Source organism: Oncorhynchus gorbuscha, linkage group LG02 (genome assembly GCF_021184085.1).
Source record: "Oncorhynchus gorbuscha isolate QuinsamMale2020 ecotype Even-year linkage group LG02, OgorEven_v1.0, whole genome shotgun sequence".
Classification (NCBI taxonomy): Eukaryota; Metazoa; Chordata; class Actinopteri; order Salmoniformes; family Salmonidae; genus Oncorhynchus; species Oncorhynchus gorbuscha.
This window is the reverse complement of record NC_060174.1, coordinates 84,382,503-84,405,303: the sequence shown is the minus strand read 5'-3', so window position 1 is coordinate 84,405,303 and position 22,801 is coordinate 84,382,503. Positions and strand designations below refer to the sequence as shown.

Here is a 22,801-nt window from a genome sequence, read left to right as displayed (position 1 = left end):
CATGGAGGGGTTCAATGGGAGGCGTCGTCCATTACTAAGGGCAGATGAGTGCGGGATGCCCTCTTTTCCCTGACTTTGCTGGACCAGGCAAGACTGACCCTTTAATGGCCCTAATAGAGCTTCAGTCAGAAAGCTCACTCTTTAGAACATATGGAGGGATGCCACTTGATGTCTCTCTTTGGAGTTAGTGCTTTTTTGTGATGTCTTTGTTTTAGGACCTACTGTGCCTTCAGAAAGTATTTATACCCCTTGACTTATTCCGCATTTTGTTGTGTTTGTTGTGTCTGAATTCAAAATAGATTAAATAGGTTCTTTCCTCACCCATCTACACACCATACCCCATAATGACAAAGTGAAAACATGTTTATATATATATATATATATATATATATATATTTTTTTTCAAATGTATTGAAACTTAAATACAGACAAATCTAATTTATATAGGTATTCACACCCCTGAGTACTTTGTAGAAGCACCTTTGGCAGCGATTACAGCTGTGAGACTTTCTGGGTAAGTCTCTAAGAGCTTTCCACACCTGGATTGTGCAACATTTGCCCATTATTTAAGTTAAAACTGTAACTCAGTCACTCAAGAACATTGACTTTCTTCTTTGTAAGCAACTCCAGTATATATTTGGCCTTGTGTTTTATGTTATTTTCCTACGGAAAGGTGAATTCATCTCCCAATGTCTGGTGGAAAGCAGACTGAACCAAGTTTTCCTCTAGGATTTTTACTGTACTAAGCTCCATTACATGTATTTTTTATCCTGAAAAACTTCCCAGTCCTTAATGATTACAAGTATACCCATAACATGATGCAGCCACCACTATGCTTGACAATATGGAGGGTGGTACTCAGTAATGTGTTATATTGGACTTACCCCAGACATAACGGTTTGTATTCAGTACATAAAGTTAACTGCTTTGCCACATTTTTTGCAGTATTACTTTAGTGCCTTGTTGCATTAGGTTAGTATTGTGGAGTGAATACAATGTTGTTGACCCATCCCTATCAAAGCCATTAAAGTCACCATTGGCCTCATAGTGACATCCCTGAGCAGTTTCCTTCCTCTCCAGCAACTTAGTTAGGAAGGACACCTGTATCTTTGTAGAGACTGGTACACCATCCACAGTGTAATGAATAACTTCTCCTTGCTCAAAGAGATATTCAATGTCTGCTTTTTTATTTTTACCCGTCTACCAAAAGGTCTGGTATTTGTGGTTGACTAAGGGACCATACAGATAATTGTATGTGTGGGGTGCAGAGATGAGGTTGTCATTCAAAAATCATGTTCAACACTATTATTGCACACAGAGTGAGTCCCTGCAACGTATTATGTGACTTGTTAAGCACATTTTTACTCCTGAACTTATGTATGCTTGCAATAACAAAGAGGTTGAATACTTATTGACTCAATACATTTTAGATTTTCATTTTTTATTAATTTGTAAACATTTCTAAAAACAGAATTCCATTTTGATGTTATGGGGTATTGTGTGTAGGCCAGTAAAAAAAATGGAATCCATTTGAAATTTAGGCTGTAACAACAAAATGTGGAACATGTCAAGGCGTTGTGAAAACTTTTTCAAGGCACTGTATGTCTTGGAGAGGATGTTGGTCTTTCCTTGGAGCTTGTGTTTTCATGACATAGGTAGAACCTTTATCACAAAGTGTTGAGCCCATATTTTTCTGCTCCCTGATGATGATACCTATTGCATTTCTGACTACAAAATATGTTCATAATGTTAACTCCACCGTGTCTTGTTCATGTGTTCCAGAGGGTATTTTTCCCACTTGTGCAAGTGTGTGTGTGTGTCTCTCTCTCCTTCTCCACTTGAACTCTTATCTGAAGCCTATGCTCTGCAATGCCCTCTCCTCCAGCCTAACCTGCAGATTCCATCTCCTTAGAATGCCGACTCACTAGAGACTTTAACTTTAACGCCAGCCTGCCGTGCCAGATGTTCACCAGAATATGAAATGAGGACTTTAGGCATCTGCTTACAATTTTCGATAATTGCAGGTAGAGCATGCAAGGTCAATTGGACCAATTTTATTTTTATGTACAAACCTGCTGCTGCAGTTATGGGGCGTCCATTTTCCCTCTCTTTCTCTCTCGCTCTCCCTCTCTCATTTTTTGCTGCACAAGGTTCGTATTTTTCACAGGAAACAGGACCTTAATTCCATACAGTGTCTGTTTGGATTTTGGATTCCCTGTCAAAACAAACAGTGATTGCCGGGGCTTTGGCCCAACAACTGGGCCGCTTTAACCAGAAGAGCACCCTTGTTCGCCCTGTTTGTCTTATTCCCACTTCCAGAGGAGGAAGGTGTTTTGCTCCCATTAGCTAAACAGGGTCCTGTTTATGTCCCTGCAACTCAAACCAAATACACGGTGGGTTTTCACTGCTAAATTACACTGCTGGTGGTCATCTTTCAAGTCTTTTTAGAAAGTAACTCAAATTCAGAAAGTCAAGCATATGCTGTTGGTGGTAATGAAGGATAAAATAATTTTTCTCACTCAAACAAAACTAACTGAGAAGTATGATAAATGATTAACCACATTATAGAAGTCTGAGAACATTTGTATTTTACATCCATTATGTGTTCATCTCACCAGGGCCAAACTTTGTTTAGTTAGAAAAGGAGAAGAAGTTAGAGGAGAGTAAAAGTGGGCCCTTGGGTTTTCTGTACGGGCCTGCTGCCTGGCCTGGGATAGAGAGAGAAATGGAAGGAGAGACCGCCGGACAAAAGTAAGTGTGGCGCTCCAGGGGCTAGGATCAGGTTCACCAGAGCAGGAAAAGCATCATTATGTCTCTCTGGGCCCGGTGGAGTAGTGTTCAGGAACACCATGGGGTCTTATTCCCACCTTGTTCACAAATAAACACTTCCACGCCGTTAACAACCAGCCTGGCAGCCAATTGGCCTTAACAAAACAGGCTCTTTAAACGGCTATCGGATGCAGAATGCGCCTCCCCAGTGAACTCGAGGGAGATGTCTGTCTGGGTGAGGGGTTGCTACCAATCTGTTTTGATGCCACACACCACCATCGAGAAATTATTCTGACTATCAAACAATACTAACTAGTTGTCACAGTCAGCATCCTTATAATCCGTATACATCCCAAGATAGCAGCATACTATTAAAATGTTTCAAAGGCTTTTGGTCTGATGTCTAAAGTCATGAGATAAAATAAGTGTGAGTGGGCAGCAGGCAGGGTTAGTGAGTGTGTAGTGGTGGGGTTAGTGAGTGTGTAGTGGTGGGGTTAGTGAGTGTGTAGTGGTGGGGTTAGTGAGTGTGAGGTGGAGGGGTTTGTGAATGTGTAGTGGAGGGGTTAGTGAGTGTGTAGTGGAGGGGTTAGCGAGTGTATAGTGGAGGGGTTAGGGAGTGTGTAGTGGAGGGGTTAGTGAGTGTATCGTGGAGGGGTTAGTGAGTGTGTAGCGGTGGGGTTAGTGAGTGTGTAGTGGAGGGGTTAGTGAGTGTATAAGGGTGGGGTTAGTGAGTGTGTAGTGGAGGGGTTAGTGAGTTTGTAGAGGTGGGGTTATTGAGTGTGTAGTGGTGGGGTTAGTGAGTGTGTAGAGGTGGGGTTAGTGAGTTTGTAGAGGTGGGGTTAGTGAGTGTGTAGCGATGGGGTTAGTGAGTGTGTAGCGGTGGGGTTAGTGAGTGTGTAGCGGTGGGGTTAGTAGGTGTGTAGCGATGGGGTTAGTGAGTGTGTAGATGTGGGGTTAGTGAGTGTGTAGTGGTGGGGTTAGTGAGTGTGTAGATGTGGGGTTAGTGAGTTTGTAGATGTGGGGTTAGTGAGTGTGTAGATGTGGGGTTAGTGAGTGTGTAGATGTGGGGTTAGTGAGTGTGTAGTGGTGGGGTTAGTGAGTGTGTAGATGTGGGGTTAGTGAGTGTGTAGATGTGGGGTTAGTGAGTTTGTAGAGGTGGGGTTAGTGAGTGTGTAGCGATGGGGTTAGTGACTGTGTAGTGGTGGGGTTAGTGAGTTTGTAGAGGTGGGGTTAGTGAGTGTGTAGCGATGGGGTTAGTGAGTGTGTAGATGTAGGGTTAGTGAGTTTGTAGAGGTGGGGTTAGTGAGTGTGTAGCGATGGGGTTAGTGAGTGTGTAGCGGTGGGGTTAGTGAGTGTGTAGCGGTGGGGTTAGTGAGTGTGTAGCGGTGGGGTTAGTGAGTGTGTAGCGGTGGGGTTAGTGAGTGTGTAGCGGTGGGGTTAGTGAGTGTGTAGCGGTGGGATTAGTGAGTGTGTAGCGATGGGGTTAGTGATTGTGTAGCGGTGGGGTTAGTGAGTGTGTAGCGGTGGGGTTAGTGAGTGTGTAGAGGTGGGGTTAGTGAGTGTGTAGCGGTGGGGTTAGTGAGTGTGTAGCGATGGGGTTAGTGAGTGTGTAGCGGTGGGGTTAGTAGGTGTGTAACCTGCCCACTGGCTTCCAGCTTGGTTGTGACCTTGTGAGAACACTATCCTCTGTCTTCGGTTCAGCCTATTATTAGCTGCTCCTGGCCATACAAAGCACTAATACTCTGGACAAACATACCGCCTCCTCCCTGAGCTCACACCCTGCCTGCCTGCCTGCCTGCCTGTCAATATAGGCCCCCCAACCACCCTATACCAACCCCCTATCTTCATCAGCTCCCTCAGCCAATGATCCAGGCACTATACCCCCCCCCCCCCGCCCCACAAATTCCCATTTTATTAATCTCCTCTTCAATGGCCCACTATTTATCCCCTCAATAAAAGAAAATCTCAACCATTGAGTTGAAGAACTGATTAATCTATAATTAAAGCTGCGTTTGGGGAGTACGTTTATAATTTAAAAAAACAATATTTAACCAATTTATTTGTGAACTGAAACATGATCAAGAATGTTTAAAAATGTGAAAATGGACTTTAAAGTTTACCTGGAAATAATACATAGTATAGCCTTTGATTAAATACACTTCAGTTGACGAGGAAGAGGTGCAAAGAATTGTGAGCATTTTATTGTATACTAAAAGATATACATACAACAATGGCATCATTCTGTAAAAAAATAAGGTAAAAAAAACAAACATGTTTTGTTGTTGCTTGAGTAATACATTGGTCAGAACATTTCTTGCCTGCGGTAAGTAATTTGAAATGACATTTCCTTGCCAACACTGACGACTACACCACCATAAAAAAGCATTTACATAGGAATGTGCAGCTAATTGCTGTTTTGTGCCAGTTCAATTATATCCATGAATTATTCAGCCTATTTTGACTTCCTGTCTTTCTTTGGTTTATAACAGGGGGAAAAGGAAATCTGCTCTAAGAACGAATAACTTATTCGTTTTGCACTTACCCTCCCTGCATCGAAAATAGTCCCCCTTTCAAATGAAATAAACACTTTCTAATAAAGGAAAGGCTTATTAAATCCAGTATCCTGGTTGACCTCCAAAGAAAACTGCAAGCCACACTTTAGTAGCTCCTAAACTGTCATGGATCAGTCATACAGTATTCTACTACCACCTGCACAAAAACAGGCACCACATCTAAGAGCACAGGCCAGCAAATTTATTGAGAAAAGCATGTTGCACAGACTAAATAAAGACCGACTGAGTATGACTGAGAGTCGCACATACTTGATACCTACTGTAGTTTCACTATCATTACCAGTCCATATCATAACGCCAAAATACACTCAATACTGGGAAGGCGGCCAGGTGCCTATATGGTTGGTGTCGGTGAGGGTTAAATTGACATTACAAGGGCTGTGTTCATTAGGACACAGCGTTGAAAAAGTGTTTTGCAATGGAAAACGAAAACAAGAGTTTATTATTGGACAAGTATAGATAATACCTCCCTGTTTCATTCTGTTTTGGAGTATTTTCATCCATTTGGTGCTTAATAATGAACACAACCCAGGTGCTCCCTTTTGATAGCAGCAAGTGCAGTCCAGGTAAAAAATGGAAGTTCCCTCACAGTCATCCTATAATTTCAAATAATAGACAGAACTCCATACACTTAGAACTCCATACACTTAGAACTCCATACACTTAGAACTCCATACACTTAGAACTCCATACACTTAGAACTCCATACACTTGACAGAACTCCATACACTTGACAGAGCTCCATATACTTGAGGGATAGGCTAAAACAAAGAAAAGCAATCCATCAAGAGGCTTTCCTCTAGAATAATACCACTTAATCAAGACTGGGGACCATCTGGAAATTAAAACGCTGAAAAATCAGAGGGAGAGAAATCAAAACTCAAAACCCCCTCTTTCATTACCTTACAACCTTAATGACAACACTGTCAGTTCCAATCACTTCAGCGCAGGTCCAGAATCCATTTTTCAAACTTTATGACAGCTCTAATAGCTTCCACCTGTTCCTAGGATCCCGCCTGTTGACTGGCAAGTTCCCAGTGAGATGTAGGGATGTAGACAAAGACCTCTATTAGGTGCAGTCTGCCTCTGCTACAGTGAGGTCACTCAGCCATTAAATTAGTTCCAGCCCAGCAGACTGCCCGCCAACCCACAGTATGGTTGGTGGACCAACCACTCTCTCTCTCTCGCTCTCGCTCTCGCTCTCTCTCTCTCTCTCTCTCTCTCTCTCTCTCTCTCTCTCTCTCTCTCTCTATCTCTCTCGCTCTCGCTCTCGCTCTCTATCGCATTTGCTTTCTCTCTCTCTTTTTATCACTCTATCAATCTCTCCTGATTCTCTGTAATGGTGCAGGCGCTGCTCTCGCCACACTGGTGTCTGACAACTTCACTTTCATTTAGACACCACTACTAAACCCCGAATCACCTCATGGCGCTACGCTGACAAGTGTATCACAGTGCATTTGTCATTGTATGTGTCAATGTTCATTTAACATCGCTTGTAAACTCAGACTTTTACCACCCACAACCGCTAAGCCTAACTGGAGATATGAGTGCAGACAACTTGTACTTCTGCGTAAATCATGCACTGACATCAAATGAGAATTCTGTGAAACTTCAAGTTGGAATAAGTCTTAGGTTAGAATTTGGCCCTTACTGACCGGCTACCCCCCCCCCCCTCCCTGTCCCAGAGCAAGGTGCAAGTAACAATAACTTACTCCTCTAGCAGGTCCATGGTGGTGGGGGTGACCTGTGTGTAGAGCATTGTGCAGCCCAGCGTGAGAGTCTCCAGTGGCTGGCTATAGGTATGCAGGCTGAATTGCTCGCAGTTCTGGAACTCTGGGGGGTCCGTGACCAGGGTCCCCTCGGGCTGGGGGGGGCAGCCTGGAGCTCCACACTGGGGATCACTTTGAGGGAGGCCTTGGAGGAATTGAGCAGCCTCTCCTTGTCCACCTAGGTGTGCAGCCAATTCAGGAAGCTGGTCCTGCGCTCCTGGAGACACAGAGGAAGAGAAGAAAAGGCCTGTGTGAAGAGTAACTAAAGGAATCCTAGGTTTAAATTTCATTCATGAGTTACAGTGATATGGTCATATTTCGTCATATCATATGGCTCCCATCCTTCCATGAAAACATACACGAAATAACAAGAAGTATGTGGACATCTGCTCGTTGAACATCTCATTCCAAAATCATGGGCATTAATATGGAGTTGCCCCCCCCCCCCTTTTGCTGCTATAACAGCCTCCACTCCTCTGGGAAGACTTTCCACTTAATGTTGGAACATTGCTGCGGGGACTTGCTTCCATTCAGCCACAAGATCATTAGTGAGGTCAGGCAATGATGTTGGGCGATTAGGCCTGGCTCGCAGTCGGCGTTCCAATTATCTCAAAGGTGTACGATGCGGTTGAGGTCAGGGCTCTGTGTAGCCCAAGTGAACTTCTTCCATACCGATCTCGAAATAGCATTTTTTATTTTATTTCTCCCCAACTTCGTGATATCCAATTGCAATCTTGTCTCATCGCTGCAACTCCCCAAAGGGCTTGGGAGAAGCGAAGGTCAAGTCATGCGTTCTTCAAAACATGACCTGCCAAGCTGCACTGCTTCTTAACGCCCGCTCACTTAACCTGGAAGCCAGATGCACCAATACGTCAGAGGAAGCACCATTCAACTGACTTAACCCGGAAGCGAACGCCTCAACACTGCAATCCAGTGCCTTAGACCGCTGCGCCACACAGGAGGCCCCTCGACAAACCATTTCTGTATGGACCTCACTTTGTGCATGGGAGGATTGTCATGCTGAAACAGGAAAGGGCCTTCTCCAAACTGTTGCCACAAAGTTGGAAGCACAGAATCGTCTAGAATGTCATTGTATGCTGTAGCATTAAGATTTCCTTTCACTGGAACTAAGGAGCTGAGCCCGAACCATGAAAAACAGGCCCAGACCATTATCCCTACTTTATAGTTAGCACTATGCATTGGGGCAGGTAGTGATCTCCTGGCATCCACCAAACTCATATTTGTCCATCGGACTGCCAGATAGTGAAGCGTGATTCATTACTCCAGAGAAGACATTTCCAATGCTCCAGAGTCCAATGGCGGCGAGCTTGGCATTCCAGCCGACTCTTGGCATTGCGCATGGTAATCTTAGGCTTGTGTGTGGCTGCACGGCCATGGAAACCCATTTCATGAAGCTGACGTTGTTTTCAGAGGCAGTTTGAAACTTGGCAGTGAGTTTTGCAATCGAGGACAGGCGATTTTTACACGCTACGCGCTTCAGCACTCTGTGGTCCAGTTCTGTGAGCTTGTGTGGCCTACCACTTAGCGGATGAGCCGTTGTTGCTCCTCGATGTTTCCACTTCACAACAACACCGCTTACAGTTGACTGGGGCAGTTCTAGCAGGGTAGAAATTTGACTAACTAATGTGTTAGAAAGGTGGTAACCTATGACGGTGCCACGTTGAAAGTCACTCTGCTCTTCCGTAAGGCTATTCTATTGATAATGTTTGTCTATAGATATGGCTGTGTGCTCAATTTTATACACCTGTCAGCAACGGGTGTAGATGAAATAGCAGAATCCACTCATTTGAAGGGGTCTCCACAAACATACTGACACCTATGACGCCATCTTCATCAATGACAATCAACATGAATTATGAATAGAGTTAAAAAGCCGAGCTGAAGCCAGTCTTAAATTAGATCATCAACGGCTGTGGATAATCAATTACATGGCTGAATTAGGCGCTGGTCCCCAGAGTGGTGAAACATTCTGTTCCAGTCACTTCTCATCCATCAAAAGGGTCACACACTTTATGACTCCCACCAGAAAACATCTCTCCTGTGTTTTAAAACCATGTGTAACACTAACCATGTTGCTCAAGATGTCAGCGGGAGCCCCTTCTCCACAGAGAGATTTGACATGATCCTCATTTACTATGATACTGTATATGGACACTATGCAGAATATTTCCCTTGCATTCACTGCAGGCTAGATCATTCGTTCCCAGCCAAAAACAGCAAAGTGAATTGCGTGAATTAAAAGAAACAGTTGAATTATAAATAAATGCTGAGTCATAATGCATGAGATTGTGCTGCTTCCAAGGCCCCAATTCCAGTGTTAGTTTTAGCCATGAGCAAACAGATTGCCTTGTATCTATTGACTTGGTATACCCCATAGAGCCTCACTGTCTACAAAAAGAAAACCGCATCACTGCCACTAGTTGGCAAGTGCTTTATTTAATCTAACACTGGAGAGAAGTCGCCCGCAGGGATCCCCAACAATGACTAACACCATTACACACTTCCAGTCCATCATGGCCTCTGTCTCTGCAGCCCAAACAGAGAGAAACCTAGCTAGCATTCTTCCAATAGAGAAGTAACACTTATTTTAACGACGAGAATCGAGTTGTGTGAGGGGAGAGTAAATTGGCCACTTCATTTAAAGGTATTGAGCTAGAGAAGATGAGAGCATGAGCTGTCACGATTCTTTTATCTTCAACACTTTTCAACGAGTGTTCAGGGAAGAAGGGGGGGGGGTCAACTTCACTTGCCTCTTGTCTTGAGTTGAAGTGGGAATGTTGAGGGGTATGGAGGTAGCAGTAGTGTGTATGGAGGGGAGTATCAGAAATACAAAGATGATCATTCAAAAGAACCACCACTCATGAGTTTTGTCGGGTGGCCACCCCACAGGGGCCATTATATAAAGAGGAGAGAAGACGTTTCTGTAAAAAGGATACGTTGTGCCCCTTTTATCTCCCCAAATTAGGTGATTTTAAGGCACCATCTGCTGCCCAAACGTATATGATTAGCACCCCCTTGGCAATGAGAGAGGACAGGGATGATGGCCTAATTAGCCCAAATCCATATTTAGCGAATACAGTGATGGTTAATCAATTAGAGTCGCTTATCTGCATGCCTCAATTATCTGCTTTGTGCCAATCATAAAGGAGAGAGTGGTCCCTGGAGACTTGTTGGGCCACTGTTAACGAGTCTGATATCTTTGGGCTTACAGGGATAAGGACGAGGGGGCTCAGTGGGTTTCTAAATTGAAAGCACTGACAGTGTCTGCTGCTTCCTCAGAACAAGTAGGTTATACTTATACGGACTAGAAAATATCTATCTGAAGGAGGAATAAGCGAGCGAGCGAGAGAGAGAGAGAGAGAGAGAGAGAGAGAGAGAGAGAGAGAGAGAGAGAGAGAGAGAGAGAGAGAGAGAGAGAGAGAGAGAGAGAGAGAGAGAGAGAGAGAGAGAGAGAGAGAGAGAGAGAGAGAGAGAGAGAGAGGGAGAGGGAGAGAGAGAGAGAGAGAGAGAGAGAGAGAGAGAGAGAGGGAGAGGGAGAGGGAGAGAGGTGATGAAGCGAGCAGCAGAGTGAAATGGGGGATAAACGCTTTCCTGATGAAACCTGTCTGCGTGGGGAACTGACCAGACCCATGTCATGTGACGGGGTAGAACAAGGGAGCCTGGGTAATAAGGATACCACCAGTACCAGCACTACAAATTCCAGAGCTTGCACTGCCAGATGCACACAGTCCATCCCCTCTTTTTAGTCAAGACACAGTGCACAGAGAAAACTCTATCCACCAGCCTCACAGTCTTCCTCCTCCCCCCACATAGCACCTTCCATTTTTCAAGAACAATCTGGAAGCAGTCCCACATGCCCTCGCTTTCATCATCCTGGTGTTTGTTGTAACAAAGTGGCCAGGGCAGTGGGGTGAAGAGGTCACAGCCCAGTCCAAACACACCCAACAGTCATAATAATACTACAGTTTGGGCCTTTTTTTACGTTGTCGGGCACAAGGAGGCCAACTAAGGCCAAGTGGATGGATAAATAAGTCACTTAACTTGTCAAAGTCGTTCAAGAGGGCCCATCAGTGGTGATCTGCCAGGTGAAGGGCAACGGTGTGACGCACCTCTCCTGTCCATGGTATGTTTTGAGGTCTTTATTTGACATCAAGGGCTAATGTATTCGTTTTGGGGCTCATAAATCAAGGGCAAAGGGATTTTGATTTGGACGTACAAGTTCTTTAATACATTTGTCAGCAAGTGTACACAATGAATATTCAAGAACATTAAACGAACTGACTGAACTATTTGCTCTTTGCTAAGATGCATCACCACAACAAAAATTATGGGGCTGTACTATTCATAAGGAGCTAAATAGAGATTTGCTGCCACCTAGTGGATAGTTACTTCACCACAGGCTACAGGGTGCATATGGAAACTTCTGCTGTCATTTATATCCCCCTGCCAAGAAACCTGTCTTTCACAGTAATGGGTACAACAGAGTAGAGTACCATTACACCTGGGCTGCAGTCTTGAGACCCTCGCTTAAATAATTACATTTTCACAATCCTTTCCCAATTCAAGTGCGGCATTTCAGCATATCTGCCTATCTTTTTTTTTTCAACCTTTATTTAACCAGGCAAGTCAGTTAAGAACAAATTCTTATTTTAAATGACGGCCTAGGAACAGTGGGTTAACTGCCTGTTCAGGGGCAGAACGACAGATTTCTACCTTATCGACTTACAGGGATTTGAACTTGCAACCTGACAGAACTACTCTAGCCTCTAGAGCCATTATGGGTTTTATACTACATTACCCATAACTGCTGAGACTGAAGCCTCCAGAAACAGCCTCACTGTGTGTGGTCCTGAGGTATTTCACTTCCTGTTCTCATAGGCCCGTCAGGCCAATCAGGCGCATTAGCCTGGCTGGGCGCTTGGAGATCCCTCTGAGATGGGTGAGTAAATCCATCTCAAACACTGATTATTCCCAGTGCAAATTCCCCACATACCACAGCAGAGCAAAGCACTGTGCCAGTGGGCCTATTAGAATATCAATGAAAGAGCCAGAGGCCTCATCATCATCAAACGCAACAGAGGAATAAAGCCTCAGCCTGCCAGGCAGTGACTGGTTGTACATAACAGACTGGTATCACTTTTTAAACCGTCAATTCACTAATTTCACATAGATAAATTGCATTGTGCACTGACCAATAAGGTGTTGTGAGTGTGAGCTATGACTTCTGTCCATGTCAGACGGAAGTCATAGATCACAATCCGTCCATCCATCCATCCAGCCACCCACACACACATCCTCATATAAGCAAACATGCGGGCGGGCGGGCGGGCGGGCGGATGCACACACACACACACACACACACACACACACACACACACACACACACACACACACACACACACACACACACACACACACACACACACACACACACACACACACACACACACACACACACACACACACACACACACACACACACATTATTGTCTAGTTAAATGTTTATTGTGGCAGCCCTACTCCAGACAGGTCTGAACATGTAGAAACCATTTTGATTCTTAATACATGCAAATCTATGTCTAATATATGCAACAGGTTTAGAACAGGTTTGTGTGTCCAGAGGGCCAGTCAAAACAAGTGAGAGCAGGGCTCCACAAGAACACAAACAGTAGAGCTGGAACAGACCTTTGATCAGCAGAAAGCAGTCAGTCTCATGACAGTTCTAGCTGAGAGACTGATGAGTAAACATTGGTAAAGCAGCTATCAGCTAGCTAGCCATTTTCACATCACCGGCCAATGAAGAAAGACATAATTTGTGGCTGATCAAATATATGGTAGGGAAGCCTGGGTCACATTCAGTTGGATTCATATACCATATGCAACACACTGACTGATGCAAATAGAAATGTCATGAATAGAGCAGTCATGACTCCTTACTCTATATGTCAGAGAGGCATGTCTGTTCTCTCAGCACATTGGGTGGCTTATTGGGTCTCTCAGCACATTGGGGGGCTTCCCGCTAAACGTTGACCCGTCGGCTCTGACCAAAGAAGCTCTCTGCCTCATCCTCCTCGAATTTGTCCAGAGTCTTGTCCTCGCTGTCCATGCACATAGCCTAGTCATGAGGAAGGTTGGAGATATTGTCAACCAAGGTGTACTTGATGGAGAGTATGGTGCTGTTCTCCAGCTCCAGGCACTCGTGGCAGCTGGACAGGTAGAGGTGGTGGCCTTTGCCCTCCATGTGCTGGTGGTTGTTACCCAGGGAGTCCCCGCTGTCCACCCCAGGGCTGGCTCCTCGTATGGGCTCTGAGCCTCGTCTCTCCACTAACGCCTTATGGACCTCCATTGGTAGGAGCAGGCTGCCCTTCCTGCATTGTGTTAGCTGGGTGGCGCCTCTCTCTGAGAGTACCTCCCACTCGCAGGGAGAATGCTCAGAGAGGATGATCTCAGTCTGAGAGTACCTCCCACTCTCCGTTTTAAGCAGGGAGAATTGTCCGTTTGACGTTATAGGATCCGTTTGAAGTTATAGGATCCATATAGTACTCTATAAATATAGTACCCAACATCCGATTTGGACCAAACCCCTTCTCAACAATGATTAAGACCTTAAAATGGTCAAAGGCCCCCTAAGGAAGTTGAGCCTTGGAGTTTTGTTTAATCATACCATGTAATGTATTCTCTGTGAATTTGGTGATGGTTCTCCCCCTGTTCAGAGAAATTAGCCGTTGAAGTAGCTTGCATTTACCCCCATAAATTAGTGTGAAAGCCTACTAGATGCCGCTTTTTCTACTACTGCTTGACCCTCCTGTGTTTATCAAATGGATCACAGTATTTTCTTTGCAACAACCTTACAAGTCAAGCTAGTCCTCCATGAATTTGTCCCTCTCTTAGCAACCTAATGTTTCAACCCAACTCTCCTTGACTAATGGCAGTTCTCTGAGAGGGCTATCCCTATGGTGCAATTCTCATGTGAAGACTTTCCCAATAAGCCCAAACATTTTATGGAGAAATGGGCTAGTGACTGTTGTGACAACCCTAATAAAATAATACAATTATAAACTATTGCATTATTAGAAAACATATGTATACTGTGCATTCAAAAAGTATTCAGACCCCTTGACTTTTTCCACATTTTGTTACTTTACAGCCTTATTCTAAAATTGATTAAATTGTTTATTTTCCTCATCAATCTACACACAATACCCCATAACGACAAAGCAAAAACAGGAATATCTGAAATATAACATTTACATAAGTATTCAGACCCTTTACTCTGTACTTCGTTGAAGCACCTTCGGCAGGGATTACAGCCTTGAGTATTCTTGGGTATGACACTACAAGCCCGGGACACCTGTATATGGGGAGAGTCTCCCATTCTTCTCTGTAGATACTCTCAAGCTCTGTCAGGTTGGAAGGGGAGCATCGCCACACAGCTTTTTTCAGTTTTCTCCAGAGATGTTCGATTGGGGTCAAGTCCGGGCTCTTGCTGGGCCACTTAAGGACATTCAGAGACTTATCCTGAAGCAACTCCTGCATTTTCTTGGCTGTGTGCTTAGGGTTGTTTTCCTGTTGGAAGGTGAACCTTCAGCCTAATCTGAGGTCCTGGAGCTCTGTCAGAGTGACTATCGGGTTATTGGTCACCTCCCTGACCAAGGCTCTTCTCCCCCGATTGCTCAGTTTGGTCAGCAGGCCAGCTCTAGGAAGAGTATTGGTGGTTCCAAACTTCTTCCACTTAACAATCCTGTCTCGGAGCACTACGGACAATTCCTTCAACCTAATGGCTTGGTTTTTGCTCTGACATGCACCCTGTCACCTGTGTGACCTTATATAGCAAGGTGTGTGCCTTTCCATATCCTGTCCAATCAATTGAATTTACACAGGTGGACTCCAATCAAGTTGTAGAAACATCTCAAGGATGATCAATGGAAACAGGATGCACCTGAACTCAATTCTCATAGCAAAGGGTCTGAATACTTATGTAAATGTGAAATCATTTAAACATTTTTTAAATACATTTTCTAAAATGTCTAAAACCCTGTTGTTGTTGTGTCATTATTGGGTATTGTGTGGAGATTTATTTAGTCAACTTTAGAATAAGGCTGTAACGTAACAAAATGTGGAAAAAGTGAAAAAAGTGAATTAAACCAAACACAATACCATTACCAAACACAATACCATTAAACCAAACACAATACCATTACCAAACACAATACCATTACCAAACACAATACCATTACCAAACACAATACCATTACCAAACACAATACCATTACCAAACACAATACCATTACCAAACACAATACCATTACCAAACACAATACCATTACCAAACACAATACCATTACCAAACACAATACCATTACCGAACACAATACCATTACCAAACACAATACCATTACCAAACACAATACAGTGTGTGTTCAGGACTTTTACCATTGAAGACCCATTTAGACCATAACATTGAAACCATTGCAACAGCTGTAACCTAATGGCTTGCTTGTTTACCGGGAATGGTCTAATCCAGACTTTTTTTCATGAGAATAATCCACACACATAGGGGCTGTTTCCTGGACACAGATTAAGCCTAAGAGAAAACAAATTGAATTGCTTTCATGGAGGACTGGCTTGAATTGTGAGGATGATCATACAATACATTTTTATCATGAGCAAATAGCTATTGGTTTTCTACCCAAAACTGCAAAGAAAATGTGATACATTTCATAAACACAAGAGAGCAAATTGGATTAAACGGTATGGCAGTAGCAGGAACAGCAGCATCTGGTGGTCAAAATCTGGTACTTTCATGCTAATTTACGGGGGGAAATGCAATCTACTTCAACGACTAATTTCTCTGAACAGGGGAAAAACACCATCCCCAAATGTACTGAGAATACATGACATAGTATTATGAATAAACATTGCTCCAAGCCACAGCTTCATACTACTTATCAAACAGAGAACTGATACTGTATACTGGATGTTGGGGTGGGCTTGGTGTGTGGTGTGAAGGGTTGTTGGTGGCTTTTGACCATTTATTTCTCATGTATTTTTATTTTTTTAAATGATTATTTTACCTTTATTTAACCAGGCAAGTCAGTTAAGAACAAATTCTTATTTTCAATGACGGCCTAGGAACAGTGGGTTAACTGCCTGTTCAGGGGCAGAACGACAGATTTTGTACCTTGTCAGCTCGGGGGTTCGAACTTGCAACCTTTCGGTTACTAGTCCAACGCTCTAACCACTAGGCTACCCTGCCGCCCAATCATTGTTAAGAAGGGGTTTGGTCCAAATTTAATATTGGGTATGATATTTCTTGAATATGTCTTTCAACAAAATCATGTTGCTGGAATGCTTATCTTATCGGTTTCTAACAACAGAAACTATTTCAGAACAATCTGAGATAGTGGGTGTCATGGCTTGCTGAAATGAAATGGAATGACCACTTACAAATAGCCTTGAAAATACTAATGTTTTCATTTTAAATATATATGTTAAATATGTTAAAATCTTTAAATCCTAGATGTACAATAAAGTTGAGTTAACACACTCCATAAATGAGAAACCCTTGATTTCAAAGGTAAGGACTAGAAACTCACAGACTATCTTTGACGGCACAAGTCCATTGTCCAGCTGAAGGCGATCTTCCATAAAAGTCACCCCGAGGTCGGCTGAAGTTGTCAACGCTGGCCTGAGCCACAGCCCTGAATGGCTGCATTAGACTACAGGCCAGAGGGAGACAGTAGTCTGACCACTTCAGCACCTAGACAACACAGCAGAGTACACAAGTCAGCAGGATTTAAACATTAGTGGACAGTTGAAGGAAAATATCATAATTTCAGAATGTTTAATTGGGATCAAGATTAGTTCAAGAATCACATAGATACTGTACTGCATAATCACTTTTGAGTAAACTAAGCAATATCTTCCTGCTGCCTGAGTAAAATAAGACTGTTTGTGTTTAAAGGGACATTTAAATGGCTATATGAAAATCAAGGAACCCTACTTCCTCTCCAACCAAAACATTTTGGCTCCAGGATCTTAGCATGGCATCTCAAGTGTCAGCTGACCCTCTGCTATATGTATCGTTCCATGTTAATTCAGCAAGCCCTGACCCCCACCATCTCAGATGGTTCTGAAATCATTTCTGTACTTATTTTCCACCTTCATTTGCAAATTGATTAATTAAAAATCATACAATGTGATTTTCTAGATTTTTTTCTGATTTTGTCTGTCATAGTTGAAGTGTACCTATGATGAAGATTACAGGCCTCTCTCATCTTTTTAAGTGGGAGAACTTGCACAATTGGTGGCTGACTAAATACTTTTTTGCCCCACTGTAAATGGTCAAATGCCACCCACAGACCCCCTCAAAATCCACATCAAGCCCACCACAATGGGCAGTATACAGCATCATTTCTTTATGTTTGACAAGTTGTATGAAGCTGTGACTTGGAGTATTGTTTATTCATACTCTGTAATGTATTCTCAGTGAATTTGGTGTTTTTTAAAAAGTAAAAGTACCAAGTTTTGCCCACTAGATGCCTCTGTTCCTGCTAATGCCATTTTATCCATTTTGATGGTATTTTGTGTTAATCAAATGTATCACAACATTGTCTTTGCAACTTTGGGTAGAAAACCAATAGCTTTTGCTCATGATGAAAATAAATGGTGTGGTCATCCTCACAATTCAAGACAGTCCTCCAGGATAGCAATTCAGTTTGTCCTTCTCATATAACCTAATGCTTCAACCCAAATCTCATTGAATAGTCCAACAAGAGGCAGCTCTGAGAGGGGTATCCCTATGGTGCAATTCTCATATGAAACGCCCAAGAATGTAATGGAGAAATTAGCTAGTGACTAACACTAATAGAACAATACAATTATAAACCATTACATGGCAGTCGTACAGTCCCTTCAGAAAGTATTCACATCCATTGACTTTTTCCACATTTTGTTGTGTTACAGCCTGAATTAAAAATGTATCAAATTGAGATTTTGTGTCACTGGCCGACACACAAATCCCCATAATGTCAAAGTTGAATTATGTTTGTAGACATTTTTACAAATTAATAAAAAATGAAAAGCTGAAATGTAGTATTCAACCCCTTTGTGGCAAGCCTAACATTCAGGAGTCAAAATGTGCTTAACAAGTTACATAATAAGTTGCATCAATCAATCAGATGTATTTATAAAGCCCTTCTTACATCAGCTGATGTCACAAAGTGCTGTACAGAAACCCAGCCTAAAACCCCAAACAGCAAGCAATGCAGGTGTAGAAGCACGGTGGCTAGGAAAAACTCCCTAGAAAGGTCAAAAACTCGGAAGAAACCTAGAGAGGAACTATGAGGGGTGGCCAGTCTTCTTCTGGCTGTGCAGGGTAGAGATTATAACAGTACATGGCAAGATGTTGATATGTTCATAGATGACCAGCAGGGTCAAATAATAATAATCACAGTAGTTGTCGAGGGTGAAACAGGTCAGCACCTCAGGAGTAAATGTCAGTTGTCTTTTCATAGCCAATCATTCAGAGTATCTCTACCGCTCCTGCTGTTTCTAGAGAGTTGAAAACAGCAGGTCTGGGACAGGTAGCACGTCCGGTGAACAGGTCAGGGTTCCATAGCCGCAGTCAGAACAGTTGAAACTGGAGCAGCAGCACGGCCAGGTGGACTGGGGACAGCAAGGAGTCATCATGCCAGGTAGTCCTGAGGCATGGTCCTAGGGCTCAGGTCATCCGAGAGAGAGAAGGAGAGAATTAGAGAGAACACACTTAAATTCACACAGGACACTGGATAAGACAGGAGAAGTACTCCAGATATAACAAAGTGACCCTAGCCCCCCGACACATAAACTACTGGATCATAAATACTGGAGGCTGAGACAGGAGGGGTCAGGAGACACTGTGGCCCCATCTGAAGATACCCCGGGACAGGGCCAAACAGGCAGGATATAACCCCACCCACTTTGCCAAAGCACAGCCCCTACACCACTAGAGGCATACCTTCCACCACCAATTTAACATCCTGAGACAAGGCCGAGTATAGCCCACAAAGATCTCCGCCATGGCACAACCAATGGACTCAATCAGTGTTCAATAATATTGTTTAACATGATTTTTTAATGACTACCTCATCTCTGTACCCCAACATACAATTATCTGTAAGGTCCCTCACTGGCATGTATTCATGGAGGCTAAGGGAAGCCAGGCTTCCTCCAAAAAATGACCAATAAAATGTAATGAATAATCTTTCATCACTCTGTGTTTCATAATGTTCCTTCAATTCACAAGAGGCTGAATGTATCTCACCGGAGAAAGCATCCGAGCCAGTGAAACAGCGCCCCTCTGTCTCTATATACTTTGCCCATCTATCTGATGCTGTATGGTCAAAAATAGTATGGTATTGTTGCCGCCCGTAGCATTGAATGCAAGGTAAGCCAGCGAGCATTTGGCCTCCCTTGATTAATAAAAAGTATACAATTATAGCCAATCAGCGTTGGTCCTGGCACACCAAAATAAAGTGTCAAGGGAAGCCAGTTTGGATTTGGCTTCACACCACTCACATCAAAAGGAAAACGTCATTGACAGAAAAATCATATATTGTTGCATCTCGTTGTGTCGTTGTCCTATGGTGGCTAGCTAGCTAGCTAAAATTGGCCATGGACGGAGATAGGGATTTTGACTTTTTAATTAATTCTCCGTACTGGCAAATGATTATAACGGCAATTCTGATCCAACCATATATATTGTGCCCCTGGCCTGACAGGATGGAAGTTCAATATGTAGCTAGATGTAGTAGGCTAATGTTAACTAGCTGGCTCATCATTGCCCATGAAAGGAAGTTAGGCTAGCGAGCAAGCATTTTAGCCACATAGCCTAGGACAACAAAAACTAAAAGCACATACTGTATGAGAGTCATAGACTGTTTTGTCAACATGAACAAGAGGAGGATGTCATTGGCGTTTCTCTACAAGTAGGGTGAGTCAACATGTTTTTTCTACTTGCGCACTAACTGAACGCACGCATACACACAGAAATCAGAACCATGGACAGCCACATCCCTTTTAAGCTTATGTTGATTTGACTAATTAGTTATTGGTATCTTTTAGTCTTCACTGTATTAGACTAAGCATAGTTGTATTGATGATATTGACATGTTGAAGTTGAAATGGTGTTGCAATAGTGGAGGCAGCAGGTTTTCTTTGCAACTTGTGACATTTGTTATGAATATAAAGCGTTATTTTTAGGGCAAACCCAACACAACAAATCACTGAGTACTCATGTTATGGGTATGCTAGGGAGTTTTTTGTTGGGAGGGGGGGGGGGGGTTAAAACAATCCTAGAGGAAAATCTGGTTCAGTCTGCTTTCCAATAGACACTGGGAGACAAATTCAGCTTTCAGCAGGACAATAACCTACAACACAAGGCCAAATACACTGGAGTTGTTTACCCAGACAACAGTGAATGTTCCTCAGTGGACGAGTTACAGTTTTGACTTAAATCTACTTGAAAATCTATGGCAAGACCTGAAAATGGTTGTCTAGCAATGATCAACAACCAATTTGACAGAACTTGAAGAATTTTAAAAAGAATAATGGGCAAAAGTTGCACAACCCAGGTGTGCAAAGCTCTTAGAGGCTTACCCAGAAAGACTCACAGCTGTAATCGCTCCAAAAGGGGCTTCTACAAAGTATTTACTAGTTATGTAAATGAGATATTTCTGTATTTCATTTTTTAAATACATTTGTAAACATTTCGAAAAACATACTTTTTCATTTCTAAAAACATTTTTTATGGGGTATTGTGTGGAGATGGTGGAGACAAACATCTATTTAATCCATTTTGAATTCAGGTTGTAACCCAACAACATGTAGAATAAGTCAAGGGGTTTTCATACCCCTTTACTTATTCTACATTTTGTTGTGTTACAATGTTCTGAAGGCGCTATGATTTTCAATAAAATGAGAAGAAAACATTTCTCTCTATATGTTGTGTGATTAGTGACATTTACCATTAAACCCAACACAATACCATTGCAAAACACTTAGAATGTGAGTTTGGGACTTTTACTATTGAAAGTCCTTAGAGATCATCACATTGAAACCGTTAGACGAACATTGGCAGTAGAAGTATCTGTGTGTGGAGAGAGGTGTCATGGTGGACTGAACACAGCGGTGCAGAATGCCTCAAGATAAAAACGTAATATTCAATATCTGTAAATTTGATAAATATTAATACTTCACTCAACATACTTGTGGGCAATAACCTTCAATCTGGATAACAACACAAAACAAATGATAAGGCTACAGAAATGTATCGACCAATATCACCAATACAATCAACACCCAAACATGTCAGAGAGTAAGCATGGAGAACCAATCCCCAAAAGAAAACGAGGCTCCTCGACCGACACACGATTTATGTTTTTCACCACCGGGAATGGTGGTGAAAAGGAAATGTAGAAACCGGAAGTGTAGAAACCGACTTGCTAAAGTTGATAAATGATATAAACTGGGCATGAACTAGTCAGTAAAGCTGTGAAGGAGTTGAAGACGAGCCTCGAGATGAGTGAAGAAAAAGCTGCGACATTGGAGAAAGAAACAAACAAGCTAAAAAGGTCTAGGCAATACGATTGAAACGGACGTTAAAGAACTTAAAAAGGAGAAGATGTTTCTGAGAGAAGCCTTACTTGAAATACAGACTAGATCTTTGAGAGAAAATCTTGTAATTGTATTTAACAAAAATGAGGGTAAAGATCCTGAAAGTGTGGTGAAATAATTATTTATTACAGCGCTATAGATCCAAGGTGATACTGTCGACAAAATCAAACTTGAACGTGTACACCGTTTCAGGACAGAGATATGAGCGCCAAATTGTTGCCAATTGTTGCCTGGGTAAAAGACTCGCTGGCACAAAAATAGGCATAAATGATCAGTTCCCGAAGAAAATTGCAGAACGGCGCAAAGTTCTGTACCCACTCTTCAAGGTGAATAGATTAAAAGGGAAACGTGAGGCTCTCGTAGTTGATAAACTGTATATTGATAACCAAATTGTTCCGAGACACCAAGACTACTCCATGGCTATTCTAAATATTACAACGTTCCCATAGAGTTGAATAATGGAACACCCAATATTAACCACGGTATGGATTGTAATAATACAAAAATATTTAACAATAGAAATAAACTACAAATACAGTATACCATTCAAGATAGGAAATGTTGTCAAAATAATTATAGTATTTATATATAGATAAAGCCAGCATCAGAAGAAAGGATCTTTATTGAAATAATACATCTTCATTTATAAGGAACTGGAACACAAAAGTACTCAAAAGTCAGAAATGAGGTAGGAATCAACATGGTAGGGATAAAAACAGCTAACAGAGGACACAGAAGGCACAGTATGTGGGTATGTGCAAGTGTATTGTGATGGAAGGTGAGGTGTGCGTTTTTGTGTTTGGAAAAGTGTGGAGATAAGTGAGTGAAAAAGGAAAATGGTTGCAAATGCTAGAGCCCATGTGTATCTGTGAGCAGGACTTGTGACAGAGAGAGCTTTCAGTTTTATGCAGATTTAAAATAAATTATATTGTTTTTGTATTTATTGTCCTATCAAGGTGGAACAGGTGTCATGTTTTGTCTTATTTTGTCTTGTCATTTTGCTTTTCCCTCTGT

The 22,801-nt window shown here is 42.6% G+C and overlaps 1 pseudogene; it reads right to left on the bottom strand.

The window, feature by feature from the left end:
* Nucleotides 1–16,795, bottom strand: part of LOC123990728 — a 29,460-nt pseudogene extending 12,665 nt beyond the window's left edge.
* Between the last annotated feature and the right edge of the window lie 6,006 nt (nucleotides 16,796–22,801).